Here is an 18,488-nt window from a genome sequence, read left to right as displayed (position 1 = left end):
GAGTTGGAATCCCTTCTCTCTAACTAGACTTTATGTATAGGTGGATTCCTTCTTATCCAGCCCATCCATCTAATGTTCTCTTATCTGAAAAAATCGCATGCATTGTACGTGCATGAATCTAGTGTTAATGTGTGCACACGTTTGTAAAATATCTAACACCCCTAGCAAGAAGGCACAAAAGAAAAGAATGGGAGGAGAATAGAAGAAAGGGAAGTACAGTGATTGGGTATGCTTAGCAATGATTTTTGGTAGAATTTTGCGATTTCCTATGCTTAGTGTGGATCTCAAGAGATTATTTCAACCAAGATTTTCTGTACCGACCAATATCACCTAGTAATAGGCATATGATACCAACTCAGCAGGGTACCAATACAATTCAAGGGATCGATACAGTGCCGCGCAGATACATAGTACAGCTGCTATCTCACATCCAATAAGATACCATGTCTTGGTGGCAGAGAGGCATACCGTACCAACCCAGCTTGTGCCAATAAGCTGCCGATTCCAATATTGAAATTGAAAACCTTGATTTCAACTCTAACTTCCATCATAACTTTAAAATGCAAGCATATGATTCTTTTTCCTCTTATACTCTTCTCGTGGTTGTGTTCTTCCAATGATTCTTCAAAAAGAAAAGGTCCTTCCATTGTGCTTGCTCCTAGTTCTCCATTTGATCTATTAACCATTGCCCTCTTCAAACTAGTCATTACAAGATAAACATGTTCTACAATATCATACCTGTAGTCCTAAGGAACTAGCTAGACTAGTTATAGCAAATCACTACCCTCCAAATCTCTGAGACATAAAGCATTCACATGAGATATGAGTTTAAATCAATATCACCACAGAAGACCCTAAGGCTCATAGAAAGTGGGAAAGCCTTGTTTTATAATTCCATATTTCCATTGCTCTACAGATTGGTAGTTTTTGTAAAAGCCTTGAGGCCCCTTAATCATATGTTTCTCAAAATTAACTTTCCTCTTCATAAAGGTAGCCAAAGAGACATAAACAAGCCATGCATCACTTAACAAATTCTAATGTAGGTTTCCAATATGCCTTGAACTTCATCTATAATCTATTTTGTTTTTTTCTTTTCAATCAATGCATGTACTTTGCTCTTCTCATTACTATCATTTAAATCTTAAGATCTCAATCCCTGGGCATCTGGATAAATGCACTAAAGGCCTCATATATCTTGAGATGAAAAAATAATTCTTTCTAAACATCTTGAAATAAAAGATAATTCATTCCACTCCATCATGACATGTGCATCGGGTATATCCTAGGTCTTATAAAAAGCTTAATAGTATCAAGATTTGAAGTGATATCTCTACCAAAAGAGATGACCGCCGATTCAATTTTGAAGAACAAAGCCTCCAACGGCCAACAATTCAGTTTGCAACATAAAGCTTCAGCTGCAGCCTATATTAGTGAAAGAAACATCAATTGAACAAGTTCCGACATTGGCAGTCTCTTCAATGAAAAGGTATCCATGCTTTCTGAAAAGATGACAAATGTAACCTCTAGAACTTTACCAGCAAGCAATTATTCCCATTTCATGAATGATGAATTAATTCACCTGACTTCTAGACATTGGACTTTATGAAGGGACCATTTTCTGCAGGCATTAACTCAATCTAGACCATTTCTTCTAGATGTTCCTCTTTGACTAGGACCGGTAACTCCTCTAAATCAATTGCTCTCATCATATTCTGAAAGGACAAGTTAACTTTTTGTTGTTTGAAAGCGACAGAGAGTATCTAATTATCTATGACTTTACAACCAATTCAAGGCACCAAAGAAACCTATAGACTACTAACGGCCATCCCACGAAAGACCCTAAAGACGGACTCATAGAAAGAAATAGGTTCCTCAGATTTGACCATTGAAGATCCTCAAGTCATCTAGAATCTCTAGCATTTGTTAAATCAACTCTCGCTATTCAATTTTACTCTAACCCATGGATCAATTTGGACCATAGTGAGTTGAAGAGGAATTTTTTCCATTCCTTCTCCTCTTTAATTTCTTTTTTTGCACTCTGTTTTCACCCAACTTCATTTTCAATGAATAGAACTATTGATATCTCATATAAATGACAACTAAGTGAGCTGCCTTGGTAAACCAAGACAATGAAAAGCCTTTTGAAACAATCCCAAGCCAATGTACTTGACCAGATACTACTCATTTACAGGATTGTAGGAAGACAAATCACTATGCCCTTAAACTAGTCTTTAGATGCAAATGTTGAAGAGTCGATAGTAATTCCAGCTTGCCACCAAAAGAAGGATAAACCTAGAGTCGGCGGAACCGGGCAGTTCTGGTCATACCAAGCCGTCCCTGCAGCAGACCGAGACGGTTCTGACAACAGAAACGAAACTCGTTGCCGGAGAGGGAGAATGAGAAAGAAAGAGAGGAAAGGAGAGAGTGAGCAGAAGAGGGAGGGAGAGAAAGAGGGAGGGAGAGAGGAGGGTGGCGGAGACTGGCGGAGGGCTGTCGGAGGCCAGCGCTCGAGCAAGAGGTGGAGGCAGAGGTCGCGGCCGAGTCTCTTGTTTTGTTCGGAGTAAGGTCCGACCGCTTTTTAATTTCGCAATTTTTAAGTGAAGTCGGCATCCTTCAAAATCGCAAAATTAAAAAGCGGTCGGACTCCTATTTCGAACGAAACAAAGGACCCGGTCGTGGCCTCCGCCTCCTGCCCGGGCGTCGGCCTCCTTCTCTCTCCCTCCCTCTCCCCCTTCTCTCTCTCTCTCTGTCTTTTCCTCACTCCCGTTCCCCCTCTCCCCCGCTTCCTTTACTGTGTTGGTACAAGCTTGGCACGGTGCGGCCCCATACCAACCCGTGCCGCCGAGCAATCGGTCTGATGCCCAATACCGGCACAACAAACCATGGATAAACCAAGCACCTAGATGCCTCGAAAACCCTCCCCTTTATGATAATAGTTTCTTCTTCAAGAAGAGAGAACACCCAGTAAAATCATCTCTCATCCATCTCTTCTAAGCATTTTATTTACATAGAAGAGTAGCATTTTCAATTTATGGTCAAGGTTCTTGACTTTTCAGAAATTTCTCCTTCGATAAAGGTATGGATATTTAAACCTATGTAGCTAAATACCATAAAGATCTTCAAGCTTCAAAAAAAACACAATGGGACCTCCAAAATGAACTTTTCACTTCAAGGGTAGTTGTGAAGAATGAAGATGATAATTTTACGGTCAAGAATATAGTAAAACCCAATATAGTCAACTTAATGCCAAGAAGCAATTAGAAGAAAGATGACCTCCGAAAAACCAAAAGCAACAAAAGAAAAGAAAGCTAAAAATCCAATTCAAGCTCAAAATTGTGCCAAAGAAAGACAAAATTAAGGCCATCAATTAGCACCCAACATGGCCACCAAGTAACTCTATCCACAATCTAACTCTAAACCTTCTAGGACCATTAGTCCCTGATAAAACATCCCACAAAATGTTAAAGTAGATAAGATCCTACTTCCCCTTCTTTGTATATAGTAATTCCGTTCTAATCAAAATAGTGCACTTACAGATGTTGAATAGGCGAATATGTCTCACTTAAGTTTCCAAAGTTGTTATGAAAACTAGTATGAGACATCATAACCTTCCTCTTGTAGCAATACTCATGTAGTCCAAGTTTGACCCACTTCGATAATTATCACATGCAATGACATGCCTAATGATCACAAGCAAGAAAGATAGACTGTTCAGAATACCAAAAGTTTCCAAATCATACACTAAAGAAGTGGAATGCCATCACTCTTTGAAAAAAAAAAAAAATTATTCTCTAATGTCCAACAACTTCAATCACTGAATTCATGACAGGTAAGCCCAAAAAGTAACCAAGAAGTGGAGACAATTCTAGGTTGTAACTAAAATTTCACTACAGGCAGGGAAGCCATACCATTGTCTACCTTGCAATCCTATATGTCTTAAACCAAAGCTATACTCAGAAAGTGTAACAAAAGAATGACATAAGAAATTACTTTCCAAATCTAATAATAATTCATCTTCTGATCTTACAACTAATATCACATATAAGGTCCCTAGATTGATAAATACCCTTCCACATGCATAAGGAACTTGCTGATCTACCTCCAATGAGAGCTCACCATGACTACGTTAAAGCCCTTAAAAATTTGGATTCGAAGTTCAAATGCCATCCCATGCCAATTCGTGACAGACAGCATGTACCATGCCAAGCCAATATTGGCACCCAGTACGAGTCAACAAAACACATTTTAATTATATCTAAAATTGTTAAGTAAAAAGAATACTCAGCCTAGTTTAAAATTTTCCCTTCAACATGGCATGACACATGCCAGCATGGCAAGAAACACATCATTATATATATATATATATATATATATATATATATATATATATATATATATATATATATATATATATATATTAATTTTTTAAGAAACAAGCATACCTAGTTTAAAATTTTCATTCAACATGGCATAACACATGCCAGCATGGCAAGGAACACACAATGGCAGCTAATAGATGACATGATCATTGGCACTAGAGCTTGAAATATTTTTTTCTATTTGTAGTAATTTTCCTTCCATCAAGTCACCAAATAAAATAATCGAAATGTATCAAAAGCTAATGTACAGCTCCTATAACATTAAGCAATCCATCTCACAGGCTTTTCTTGATGTACAAAGTGGCATCAGGAGCATACCTAAGAGACAATAATGGAAAGACACTGAATGATGGGAAAGCAAGACTTGTAAAGACACCCAATAGATAGTAATTTGCAAATGTCATGCAAACAACATACTACCATACAACCCATTTAAAACAAGCAAATGACTTAATTTCAAGCCTAATGACATGCAAAAGGTTGCCATCAATCATTTTAATTCAATTAGTAAAATCCAACTTCCTTATCGAGGTAATAAATCCCATGAATTTAATGCAACCGCCTTTGTCTTAAATCAAACTCTTAAAACAATGCAAAATGTTCCAACTTCAAGATTATGAATGAATCGATATGGATTACAATAATATATACATGCTGATATTACATGTAAGGATCTTCCTCAAGATCACAAATCAAGTATATGCCTACATTTTTAATGAAACAGATGGGCTAAATATTACTTGTGGGGGAAAAAGATTTATATTCCACTAGCAAAACGTAGAAGGATTTTTCATATGCAGACACTAAAGAAGATCAAGAAATGAAACAAATCTATGCCAACAATCCTTCTCTATTTTCTTCATACAAAAGAAGTATCATGCCACTTCAATCCCCTCTCAGTACAAAGCACTCTTGCACCAAAGACTATCTTTGAAGCAATAACAAAAGAACAAGACAGACAACTTCAGATTGCAAAAACGAAACATTGTGTAACTTTTCAAAAAGACAATTGTTATGAGAAAGTTGTGATAGTTCTAATAGGTAGATAATTCAGACCCTCCATATGTAAAACATCTAAATCTAATTACCCCTCTTCATGTGCCCACCTTCCCTTGGTATTTAGGTACCAAACCACCATGAACATTTTACTACTAATGTCAGGTTCACCACTCAAAGTTCATTGATGAATGGACCCATTTCTCTTTTAAACTCGATGTTTGCTTACAAGATGATGCCCACCATGACTATCAACTCTACTAGCTTTCAATATGAATGTTCTTTATGTTTTATCAACTCTGTTAGTCACACTCAAAAAAAAATGCCAACATCCAACCAAAGTTTTTCATCTGGGACTGATAACAAAATCATGCTCTCTCACTCCCCAAATTCTCAGTGAGAGGGTGAGATATCTTTTATGATTCACCTGCATACTTCATCCTAGATAATCTGCTTCTTACTTATCCAAAAACAACTAGTTCATTGAGTTCCCTGATACAATTGTCTGGTTGTCTAGGCAATACTTAAAAAGCATTTTCCCCATCCATAACACCCTAAAAGAATCCCTATGCAAACTATAAATTGTCCCACATAACACCTAAGTAGCATTAGTATAGTCAACCACAAACATCGTTACGCCTCAAACTCCTCTAGTGGTTTAGCAAACAAGGTCATTGCATCAAAATCATTGGTTTACTCCAAAATAAAAGTGCAAAACAAACAAAGGCCCTCAAGATGTGAATGTGACATTAACCCAGTTAAAATCAAGATGTTCATCTTAGGTCCCTCTTCATGTTACAATAAATTTTCAGGACAATAGGGAACTGGCCTACAGGCATAACATACTCATATGAGTCATAACCTATATTCCATTACCCATATCAAACAAAGAGCCCATCACTTGAACAATAGATATTAGGGCTTTGACCATAAGATCATGAGATACAATTGGTTATAACCCAATAGAAGTTAGAACCACTACACATTGGGGTTTGCATGGAAAATCCCTTTTCATCTAGTGAAGGCACTACAAGTTAAAGGTCGCTAATTTACTCTTGAGACATAAACAATTTCTTGGAGGTTTCTGTGGCATAAAAATCATGCAGCAACAGCAAAATATATCATCTGAGAACATTAGCATTTAATAACTAAAAAAAAACAGCCAACGTACACCGCCTGTAAACCAGTAGCCAGAAAGAGGTTATCATCATACCCTCCAATGTCCATCACAAAGCGCATCAAGAAACCCATACCAATGATTTACTTCTCAATCAGGGCATCGAGATTCGATCCATACCAAGGTAACAAATTCCATATCGCGTCCAGGATCCTAGATAAGGCTACAAACATCCCCCTAGTCTTCTTGAAAACATTGACCACAGAGAAAAACGGGCCCTTTTTACTTTCTTCTTCTCCCAATCAAAACAAACGGTAAAATATAAAACAAAATTTCGAGAATTCCGGATAACGAGTCCCAATCTACAACAAGAAACGGCTAGAAAATCCTAAGAAAGAATTCATACCTATCCTCTTGCAAAAGGAATTAGGGCAGAACAACAAGAACAGATGCAATCCAAAGCTTCCGCCGCTCCAAGGCGCTTTCTCTAAAGGCCTCTACGATCCGATCTACGACCACGAGCGAACGCGTCCAAGAATCTCTTCGGGGCGATACAAGAAGAGAGAATAGGGTTCCCCTCTGTTCCTCTCGCTCGCTCACCCGCCCGCCCGCTTGCTTAAAAGGAGAGAGAAGGGACGAAGGCGACGAAGGGATGGGTTTTTACAAGGCCATCCAATACGAGACGCCCTTTCGGCCAGAGCTCCGCTGCGGCCTGGGGTTATTCGCAACGTCCAATAAAATCTGGCTTGCGGTGCAGAGAGCCGGTTCAAGATGGCCGGGTCAAGCAGACCAAATAGACCCGGTCCAGGAGGGGAAAAGAGCCCGGGTCAGAACAATTGCCTATGTGCAGCGGTCTAGCTTTTTCTTTCCTTCTTTCTTTTTTTTTTTCTTTTTTTTTGCTTTAACGAGTTAGTTGTATGCCTGTACAAAGACACACAATAAAATCAAAAAAGACAACCTCATGGAGAGCTCGAGGCAACTCCTCCTCCCCAAACCACAGGGTACTTCCTAAATAGTTAGCCACATAAGCGGCCACTCAATCGGTAGCCTCGTTGGCCTCTCTAAATACATGCTTGGCCTAAAAGGCCTCTACACCCCTCGTCATCATTCAGATGTCCTATAGCAAGGGCTGGTCCAAGCTTACACCTCTCGGACCACCCTGAATCCACCTAATTACTGTGGTCAAGTCACCCTCCAAGATAATTGAACTGGCATGTAGTCCTCGTCTCGCATGTCGAAAGCTCGCCCAGGCAATCCTCAACTTCGCTTCGGAAACCAAAATGTCAAATAATTGGCAGCCGCCCACTGCCACCATCCTGGAGTGCGGATCGCGAATGACAAATTCCGCATCTCCTCTCGTGCCACCATCCACAATTGACCCATCAAAGTTGACCTTGAGGAAACTCAGAGGTGGAGGCTCCCAAGTAAAGAACACCATTTGAGAGGCTGCCTGAGCAGAGAGGGAGCCCCAGATGTTCCGAGCTAATAATGGTCTAGCTTTGGTTACCTGGTTGCTTGGGGATTTTATAGGACTGTAGACCACTGCATGTACTTGTGTTTTACTGGCATATATGTTTGTTTTTTTTATGGCAAGGCGACCATCATGTGGGGAGTGGCAAATGTGGTAGTTACATGCTAGTATTTACTATGGATGTTGATGCAGTATGCATAAACACGTTAACTCTGCGTGACCATAAAGATTTATTGATTGATTATTTGTGTATGATAATGGCATTTTGAGTATAACTAATGTATCTCCATCATTATACATGCAGTTCATCTAATGTATGAACATTTAATGTGTATGATATCTTCAATTTTATTTTGGATGTTACCCTTAGGTTTCTCTCGTGATGAGACATACTAGATATTTATTTAGATAATTATCAGTTTTATGTCAGCATCCTTGTCCAATAAATAGTTATCGTCTTTGTCAAATTATGTTTGTTAGTTTGTTTTTTTCTTAAACTTAATATGAAGCAATATGAAAAGTGGACTTTGTTTTGACTATTTTTTTTCATCATCGGCCTCACATGAACCTTTATGGCCGGCTATGGTGAATCATGATGCTATACAAGGCCTATGTGTTAGTGACTTTATATAAGCTAATGATAGATGCCGGAATTCTTCTCTTGTTGCCCATTTATTTGGAGTTGATTTGATAGATTAAATGCTATCTATTGCGGTGCCTAATAGCAAGGAGGGAGACAAACTGATGTGGGGCTCAAGTTGTTCATCTAAAATTAGGGCGAAAGATATCTATAATTTATTTGTTGACCAGATTTTGTAGAGGAGGGATATGGTGGGTGTGAAGGATTAGGGTTCACTCCATAGTTGCCTATTTCTATTGAAGCTAATGTGGGAATGATTACTATGTAAAGGGCTAAATATCTCCCTTCTATGATCTGTGCCTATTGGTCGAGGAATTAGTTTACCGTGTGCTTTTTCAATGCCATAGAGCTATTTAGGTATACAGATTATCGGGCATTTCTCTTAAGATTACTGTGGCATAATCCCCACTTAAAGCTTTCCTGATTTTCTTTAAAACTAATAGAGTTAAAAATTGTTTTAAGTTCCAATGCATCAAATTTGCCTATATTACCTATCACATTTCGTTAGCTAGGAATAAACACATATTAACATCCACTCTTCGGATAGATTTGTTTTGGAAAGGGCTTTCAGTCAATCTATATAGGTAATTCAGTTAACTATCATTGGAGGTAATCCAACTTGGCTACTTCCAGATTGGTTTTTATTACCTAGAGACCCACCCCCTGCTTTCTTAAAGTTAACTTTGATGGCAATGTCGGAATTGGTAGAAGAGAAAGAGCTGGATTTGTTATCAAGGGCCTTGACTCTGGGTCGATAGCTATAGGAGGAAGATAGTTATTTGATACATCAATACCCGAGGTAGGGGTGAGGGGTTCACGGGAAGGATTATTGTATATTGTTAATATCCTACGGGCTAACCACATCTTCCTTGAAGGTGATTGGTTAGGTGGATTGCAAAAAAAAACTAGTTCATGAGTGAAACATCCATTGCCATGTGATATTTGGAAGTTTTCTAATACATATCTCACATTTCATGCTCATCATGTGTTTAGAGAAGCCAATAGCGCGTAGATTGTGATGCATCCTTCATGATGGAGCATACAGAAGGTATTCTATGGTCTAATTCTTCTTGTATTCTTATAGAATCTAGAGATATTTTATTTTCTAATCTATTTAGATGTACTCATGTCCATTGGGTACGAACATTCCGGTATATCAAAGAATAATATGTTCATATGTTGGGACATAGATACATGCACAAACAAATGCATCTGGTTCATGTGAATTGCACACGAGGGAGGAAAACATCAGAGGACGTGGTTATGTGGGAGGAAGCTTTGATAGTTACGATCTTTGTTTCATAAACTACTCCCAATTTTAATTTGTTCACTCATTTTATTGTCTCACTTAATTAAGGTTTAAATTGATGCAAATAAATTTTGTTAACAAAAATATATGAGTAGATTTAAGGTCTTGCGGATGAACAAGAATCAATTATTATAACATAACCGAACAAAATAAAAATTCTAAATAAAGCAACTTTTCTACTTTACTATTAGATTGAACCATTGCTTGTGTCAAGTTTATGATGGTTTAAGCTGGCCAAATCACAGCAAAAGGATTAATGATAGATAAAGCTCAAGAACCATTGGAGACAAGATGATAGAATGTATGAAAGAAATAAAAATTAAAACGATCAAAGTATTACATATATGAATGGTTATCGATTTATGATAGCCAAGTCTCACGAAGAATATTTTTTTAATGTAATTAAGATTGATGCATATACAGATAATAATGTAAAAGAAATAAAAGAGGGGTTTCAATTAATGACAAACAAATCCTATGAATATTTTTTATATATATAATACAATTCACGTTTATTGCGCCTCCATATTAAAAGAATGATACAATCATCTTTTGAAAGAAAAAAACACTATTGTGAAAAAAGTTTTGTTCAATAGCTATTGGTGAGAGGAGCGGTGGCAAGGATGAATAATGAAACCAAATCAACATGAGATATAAACTTTATGATTCAACTATAATTACTATTTATTCATAAAAAGATTTATTATAAAATTTTAAAATATGTAATAAAAAGGAAATATGACTATAGAAATGGGAGAGGAACTTCTCCCTCAAACCTTGCAACATGATCTCACCTCAGAGCAAGGAAGATTTGAGCGATGGGTAGAAAGCTTTGGTATTCTAACAGCTAGAGTAGTACATAATCTTTTTCATGGAGAATATTGTCACAAGTAAAATGCTAAATAGAGTCGGTATAGCAAGTTTAAAGACTATACAATATCTAGCTCTTATTCAAAATTTATTAGAAAATGGAGTTAGATCATCCATAGGCACCGAGAATATATTTTTTTAATTTTAACTCGGGTGCTTTACAAAGTCTTTAAATAAATACAACCACTTGCATTAACCATCAAAATATCTCGAAGATAACACGGTAAAATAGAGGAGGTATCCCAAATCTTAGATCCATTGTGATCAACCACGCAGAAAGTTACAGTCAACCGCCCTATTAGCCTCTTTGAAAACATGCTTAGTAGTACAAGAAGTAATACTCGAATTGAGTCTCCAAATATGTATCATCAATGGGTGATTGAGCCTTCGATTCTAAGTTTCTAAAATAATCTAGGATATGACTGTTCTAAAGTCCCCTTCCAATATAATATGATCCTTTTGTAAGACACTTATGGCACACACCAAATCCTTCCATGTAAATCTCAATTCAAACAATGAAACCATTGCATTAAAGAGGGAAGTCTTTACGTTGCCATCAAATTTGATTTTGAGAAAATTAGGTGGGGACTCAAATTTTCCCACCTAATTTACGTTCCCGTTAATGGCTTTCTCAAGTGATTATTCCACAAGTGGTCACTCGCCCCAAATGAAGTGATGCATATAGGACGCAAAACCTACATAAGTAGAACCTCAAATTTTCCTAACACCCATCAATCCCTTTGATGACTTAGCCTGCACGAAGTCCGAAATATGATGTAAAGCTCTCAAAGTGATCTTGTAAATGTTGTTAGGACTTAAGACTACGATTGGGATGTAAGCAAACCTTAAATATCTTGATTGAAGAATTGCATATGCATTAGACGCCAATGGGGATTTCCATATAAATTGATCTATTACGTATATGGTATTTAGAATTTAGTGTCTCATAGATTTCTTTCTATCAAAAAAACTATCTAGAGTTTGGTGCAGAGTCATTTTAGAGAGTTATAATGAGTAGACTTGCTAAAAAATCAGATGGTCCACCCAAGCTCGACGCGTTTTGGATGGATCCGGGCTTGGTTTTTCAACCTGGTGGGCCGGAACAAGCTTAGATTTGCTTCAACTCGGTCCGAGCCCAATTATTTTAAATTAATTAATATATATTTATATATATTATCATTTAAATATCCTTAAAGTTTTGTAAAATTACATTCCTAACCGAACTCTTAAATCCCTAATCCCATGGCCCCCTCACCTCCCCGCTCCTCTCACTGTGTCGTTCAATCCCCTCTTAAATCCTAGCTCGCCTCCCTCTCGTTCCCGATATTACAGGATGGAAGTCATTGCTGTTATAGGCCTGGCTACTGCATGGGGCTCTTTCAATACTGTTACATGTATTGACAACATCGTTTGACCAACAAGAGTTACCAATGCAACCATCATTTAACATTTCAGTATTTATATCATATAAATTTACAGTTGTGGTCTGATATGAAGTGTCAGAATTCCTGGAGTTCCAGAGACAAAGATGATACTTGGTCAGACTCAGCCATATCATTGCTGTAAGATGTACATGACACTAAAGTTCTTGAACAGTCTGTGTATTCATGATTGTTATCACTGTATCTTCTTTTCTTTTGGCAGGTCAACCTGGACAATAATAGCTGGTCGTGGCGATAAAGACTCAAGACCATCCCTGTCTGGGTCTAGTCTCTGTTGTTTTCTGCTTCATGGCTGCCATAGTCTCAGTTGCGCTTGCATTTGCAGTTGTACCCAGGCAAGTGATGCCATGGACGGGTTTGCTGCTAATGTACGAGTGGGCATTTACTTCTTTTTTCATAATATTTGGAAGTTATCTGCGCTTGTTTTACCATAGGGGAAAGGCAACATCAAATCAAGCAGGAACTATTTTCACATGTGTAGACTCCTCTGTCTATGTCATCTATGACTCAGGCAAAGGTTTTTTAAGATTCAAATTTGCTGTATCAGCTTATACATATCTTCATTAGCCTTTTCAGATGGTAATTGAGCTTTACTTATGATGCAGGTCATCAATACCATACATCTAACTGCTAGTTTCCAGTATGCATCAGCTTCAAGGGCAAACAGTGTGAATATAATCCACCTGGTATATAAGAATAAGAAAACATATAAGCAGAGAGCACTTAACTGGCAACAAAGAATAAAAGTCAGAAAACATATTACCAGTATGCAGAGACAGATGTTGTAATTTATGCGAAACACATCTTTGATATCTTATTCATATGAAAAATTCCAAATTTCCAAGGTCTTGGTAGAAGGCCTGATTTAATTTTGATTTGTATTTATATGATTTGCCATTTCGAAACATGTAAATTAGTTCCCTTTCTTTTTTTTTAAGGAAACAAGCCCGAGCCCGAGCCCGATTACGAGCCTGGGCCCGAGCCCGAGCCCGAGCCCGAGCTCGGGCTCGTTCTAGAGCTCGTAATTGAAACGAGCTTTACGAGCTCAAGCCCGAGCTTTTGCTTTGCCAAGCAAGCCCGAGCTCGAGCTCAATACAAAGCTCGTTAACGAGCCCGAGCCCGAGCCCGAGCCCGAGCTACTGTGAAACGAGCCGAGCCGAGCTCTTCCAGGCTTGGGCTCGGCTCGGCTCGTTAACAGCCCTAGTCCTCATATCATCTGTTCCCTCTCTCACCACCACCGCTCCCCCTCTCCCTGAAGCAACGAATCGTCCACTAGAACACGGAGATCAACCATTCTCTCTCTCGGCACCTTCCAACTTCATGGCCCTTGTCGAGCATGCTTGGATCTGCCACACCCAAGTCAAATACTTGGATGATGATGATGGGGGCCCCACCTTTCTTGTCGATTGCCGTGTCTGCGTCGACCCGTCTCTCGACGGAGTGGTGGGCATCCACTGCCTCGCCATCGTCGCATCATCCGCTCTTCCTCTTGCTGATGCTATATTGTTCCCTCCCTCTCTCACTGCCGCCACGATCTAAAAAGATTGAGGCTTTGCCTGACATCCAAAGCCACCAGCCTTAATGTTGCGAAGTAAGCCCGAAGCCGAGTCGAGCCTAGCTAATTTTGGTTATGTATAAGGCTAAGCCCAGCCAGAACTCGGCCTGGCTCGACCGATAAGCATATCTATTTCTGGATGGAATATCTTGAGTTATTTTGGCATGATAGTAAACAAAATCTCTATAGTATATACAATAATATGTGGGGCAAGGTCCTTATAAAGATTGTAGCAAATTATTAAATTGAGTGTTCTTGATTGTCACACATTCAAATGCATATGCAACAGAGTGGGTCTATCAAAGATGAGTATTGTTGGTGGTAAAATGGACCACCCCACAAATGCAATTATAGCACCCAAATCCGTCAGCAAGATCGAGCTCATCCAAGTGATCGGGCTCTTCGGCTCATCCAAGTGATCGAGCTCTTCCGCTCTCAAGCTCATCAAGTGATCGGGCTCTTCTAAGTGATCGAGCTCATAGGCCGAGCACAGCGAGCCGAGCACAGCGAGCCGAGCACAGCAGGCTGCCGAGCACAGCAGGCCGAGCACAAAAGGCTGCCGAGCACAGAAGGCCGAGCACAGAAGGCCGAGACCAGAGAGCGCCGACCAGAAAGGCAACCCCGCCGAGCCCATGCCTTAGCCAAATATCCAATCTCCGCCTAACCCTCCAAAGGATCTGACAACTAAATATATGACTCCACTTCAATCTGCCACCATCCCCAAGTCATTAAGGCACAAGATCTCCGCAGGCATTCGGCACACCCTATCATTAATGCATGAGACCCCCTCAGGCCTCCAATGCACTCAGTCATTAAATGAACACGGCTCAAGATGATCTCCGGATCACTGAACCATCAAAGCGTACGGCTCTTTCTGACCACCGGTTCACTCAGCAATCAATGTACTTGTCATCTACGGACCCCAGGCCCACCACGGCCGGCGGTTCAACCACCCCAACGGGTCCGATCAATCGTGACGGCTCCCTGACAGTGACGGTAACCCATTAATTCGCCCAGTCACATCACAGGTAATCCGGCCACCCTCCCTATAAAAGGGGAGCTTCTCCCTCTAAGAGGGGAGAGGCCTCTTCCTCCCAAGGGGATTATTTCGGACTTCCACATACGATCTCTCTCTCTTCTTCAAAGTTAAGCCCCCCTCTGACTTAGGCATCGGAGGGCCGGCGCCGGAGAGCCCGGCCACCGGTTTTCCTTGCAGGACTTGCACACCCCCCCGCGGCGGAGGACGCAGCCAGCCGGCGCACCGCCGCCCGCCTCCTGCAGCAGCGGAGCTCCTCCTTCCCCGGCTTCACGGCGGCCCCCGGGTCCAATTTCCAGCAACAGTTGGCGCTAGAGGAAGGGCCCGAGTTCGCTGCCATGAAGCTAAGAAGCAAAGGGGCTTCCAACGCCTCTCGACGTCCTCCACCCAGTCCTGAGCATTCCGTCCGGAACTCACCACCTCCGGCCGAGTCAACCCCTCAGGTTCGGCCGGAGCAATTTGATGCCCTGGTGCAGCAAGTGCAGGCGTTGGCTACCGCCGTCCAAAGCTTGCAACCCAGGGGCATCCCAGCAGCACCGCCTCCCCCGGCTCCAGTTCAACCGGAGCCCCCTACAAGCGGGCTTCCTCTTCGAGGTCAGGACTCTCAAGTCCAGGCCTCCCTCTGGAGTCAGAGATCACGGAGGCTGGCCACAGCCTTCAGAAGCTGAGTCGGTTCCAGGGCAACCTGCACCCGAACGGACCGCTGCAGCGATCCCCCAGAATGATGAACTCGACAAGAAGGTCGAAAAGCTGGAGCGCCAAATTCAGGCACTCCACGGGAGAAAATCAGGACGTGATAACGACTTCGAGTTCACTACGAAGTCTCCCTTCTTCCCGGAGATCGAAGATGAACCGGTCCCACCACGGTTCAAGATGCCCCAGGTGGAGCCTTACAACGGCAGGGCCGACCCCCTTGACCACCTGGAAAGTTATCGGGCCTTAATGGCCCTACAAGGAGCCTCGGAGACCATGATGTGCAAAGCCTTTCCAGCAACGCTCCGAGGACCGGCCCGGCTTTGGTTCACCGGGTTGAAGCCGAGTACTGTCTCCTCCTTTGAGCAGCTCGGCAGGCAGTTTGTCAGTAATTTTGCCGCTAGCCAGCCCCAGCAGCGGACGTCGGACTCCCTCCTTGACATCAAACAAGAGGAGGGAGAGTCCTTCAAGGAGTACTTGGATCGGTTTACTGCCGCAACATGGGAAGTCCGGGAGCTGGACCAGTCAATCGCCATGTTGGCACTAAAGACTGGAGCCCGGTCTTACAGGTTCCTCTTCTTTATCGAGAAGAACTTCCCTGCGGACCTCACCGAAATGTTGACCCGAGCTCGCAAGTACGCCAAGGCTGAGGAAGCCATGGCCTCTCGGCGGGAGGAAGCCGAACGACCTGCCAAGATGCAGAAGAAGCACCAGGAGCACTCCCAACCAAGTAGCAGATTCCCCTGGCATGAGAAAGAGCCTTCTTGGCCCAAGAGCCTAGCTCGCCCGGGGTCTCCCCTCCAAAAATTCCAGACGTACACTCCTCTCACATCCACCCGAGCAGAAATCCTCATGGAGATTGAGGGTCGGGGCTACCTCCGACCTCCATTGAGAATGCGTCCGACAGAGTCGCGGAAGCACTCGAAAAAGTACTGCCGCTTCCACCGAGATCGCGGCCATGATACGGAGGATTGCTACGAGCTTCGTGATGAGATCGAGGCACTTGTCCGCCGAGGTCGGTTGAGTTATTTTGTCCGTGATCATGCCTACAGGAGAGAGCCCGAGGAACAAAATCCAGTGCCTCATAAGGAGCAGAATGACCACTGACCTCTCACGGGCATCATCAATACCATCAGAGGGCGGGCAACTAGAGATACCAGAAGCTCCGAGCTCGGAAAAAAGAGCTTCCTCAAAGCATCCGTGCTCTGTGAAAGTCACATCTCCTTTTCTGATGAAGACCAAAAGGGTGTTGAGCCCTCTTTATGACGACGCTGTAGCTATTTCCCTCATCATTGCAAGGTTTTAAAAAAGGATTTTAGTACATCATGAAAGCTCGGCTGATACCTTATTTTGTATGCCTTCCAAAGGATGAGCGCTCCTCTGGCTAGATCCATAGGAGATTCTACCCCAAGAAAGTACTATGAAGCTAAATCCTTTTATGGTCCAGAAGGCTGCCGAGCTCAGAAGGCCGCCGAGCTCAGAAAGCCGAGCTCCGAAGGCCGCCGAGCTCAGAAGGCTGCCAAGCTCCGAAGCCCGAATGCAGAACACCTCCCCCAGAAAATCGAGCTAAAGAAAGCTAGTGCCAAGCTAAGTCCTAAGGGACTTCGAAGCTTGGAAGCCATTAAAATATCTCCAAAAGGTACAGGACGCCACTTTGGCTTCAAATAATTTCAATATTTTATCTATTTCCAGGTCGGAGAATCCAAAAAACGACCAACGTCGCCCCGAATAGGGCGCACGATCGCCAACGGACGAGGTCCGTCTCCTGTATGCGTCTCCAATGATGCTCTAGCTAAGCTCGGGACGCCGATTCGACGACATTCGACGCCATTCGACGCTATTCGACGCCATTCGACGACATTCGACGTCATTCGACGCCATTCGACGACATTCGACGACATTCGACGCCATTCGACGACATTCGACGACATTCGACGCCATTCGACGACATTCGACGACATTCGACGCCATTCGACGACATTCGACGACATTCGACGCCATTCGACGACACTTCGACGCCATTCGACGACATTTCGACGCCATTCGACGCCTTTCAACGCCATTCGACGCCTCCTACGACAAGCCAAAGAAGGCCGCTGAGTCAACCTGGAGCACTTAACTCCAACTGCATGAGAGGTACACCCTACTTGGCATGTACATCTTTATACATATTTGGCTATATTACAGGATGATCGACGACTGGACTACTTCCTTTGTCCGAGCCAAAAAGCAGCTCGAACTCGGAAGTCGGGGGGTAGTGTTGGTGGTAAAATGGACCACCCCACAAATGCAATTATAGCACCCAAATCCGTCAGCAAGATCGAGCTCATTCAAGTGATCGGGCTCTTCGGCTCATCCAAGTGATCGAGCTCTTCCGCTCTCAAGCTCATCAAGTGATCGGGCTCTTCTAAGTGATCGAGCTCATAGGCCGAGCACAGCGAGCCGAGCACAGCAGGCTGCCGAGCACAGCAGGCCGAGCACAAAAGGCTGCCGAGCACAGAAGGCCGAGCACAGAAGGCCGAGACCAGAGAGCGCCGACCAGAAAGGCAACCCCGCTGAGCCCATGCCTTAGCCAAATATCCAATCTCCGCCTAACCCTCCAAAGGATCTGACAACTAAATATATGACTCCACTTCAATCTGCCACCATCCCCAAGTCATTAAGGCACAAGATCTCCGCAGGCATTCGGCACACCCTATCATTAATGCATGAGACCCCCTCAAGCCTCCAATGCACTCAGTCATTAAATGAACACGGCTCAAGATGATCTCCGGATCACTGAACCATCAAAGCGTACGGCTCTTTCTGACCACCGGTTCACTCAGCAATCAATGCACTTGTCATCTACGGACCCCAGGCCCACCACGGCCGGCGGTTCAACCACCCCAACGGGTCCGATCAATCGTGACGGCTCCCTGATAGTGACGGTAACCCATTAATTCGCCCAGTCACAACACAGGTAATCCGGCCACCCTCCCTA

At 42.4% G+C, this 18,488-nt stretch overlaps 1 protein-coding gene across 3 annotated transcripts in view; it reads right to left on the bottom strand.

Annotated features, from left to right (window-relative positions):
- LOC103704983 (regulation of nuclear pre-mRNA domain-containing protein 1A-like) overlaps positions 1 to 7,206 on the bottom strand; it is a 32,095-nt gene extending 24,889 nt beyond the window's left edge. The window contains exon 1 of one of the 3 annotated variants that reach the window (XM_008788524.3): positions 6,899 to 7,206. The gene's annotated coding sequence lies outside the window, so the exon portion shown is untranslated. The remainder of the gene's footprint in view (positions 1 to 6,898) is intronic. The other 2 variants (XM_008788525.3, XM_026803829.2) reach the window with 2 other exon arrangements.
- Positions 7,207 to 18,488: the final 11,282 nt, after the last annotated feature.

This window comes from Phoenix dactylifera, chromosome 12 (genome assembly GCF_009389715.1).
Source record: "Phoenix dactylifera cultivar Barhee BC4 chromosome 12, palm_55x_up_171113_PBpolish2nd_filt_p, whole genome shotgun sequence".
NCBI classification, from domain to species: domain Eukaryota; kingdom Viridiplantae; phylum Streptophyta; class Magnoliopsida; order Arecales; family Arecaceae; genus Phoenix; species Phoenix dactylifera.
This window is presented reverse-complemented; position numbering and strand designations above follow the sequence as displayed.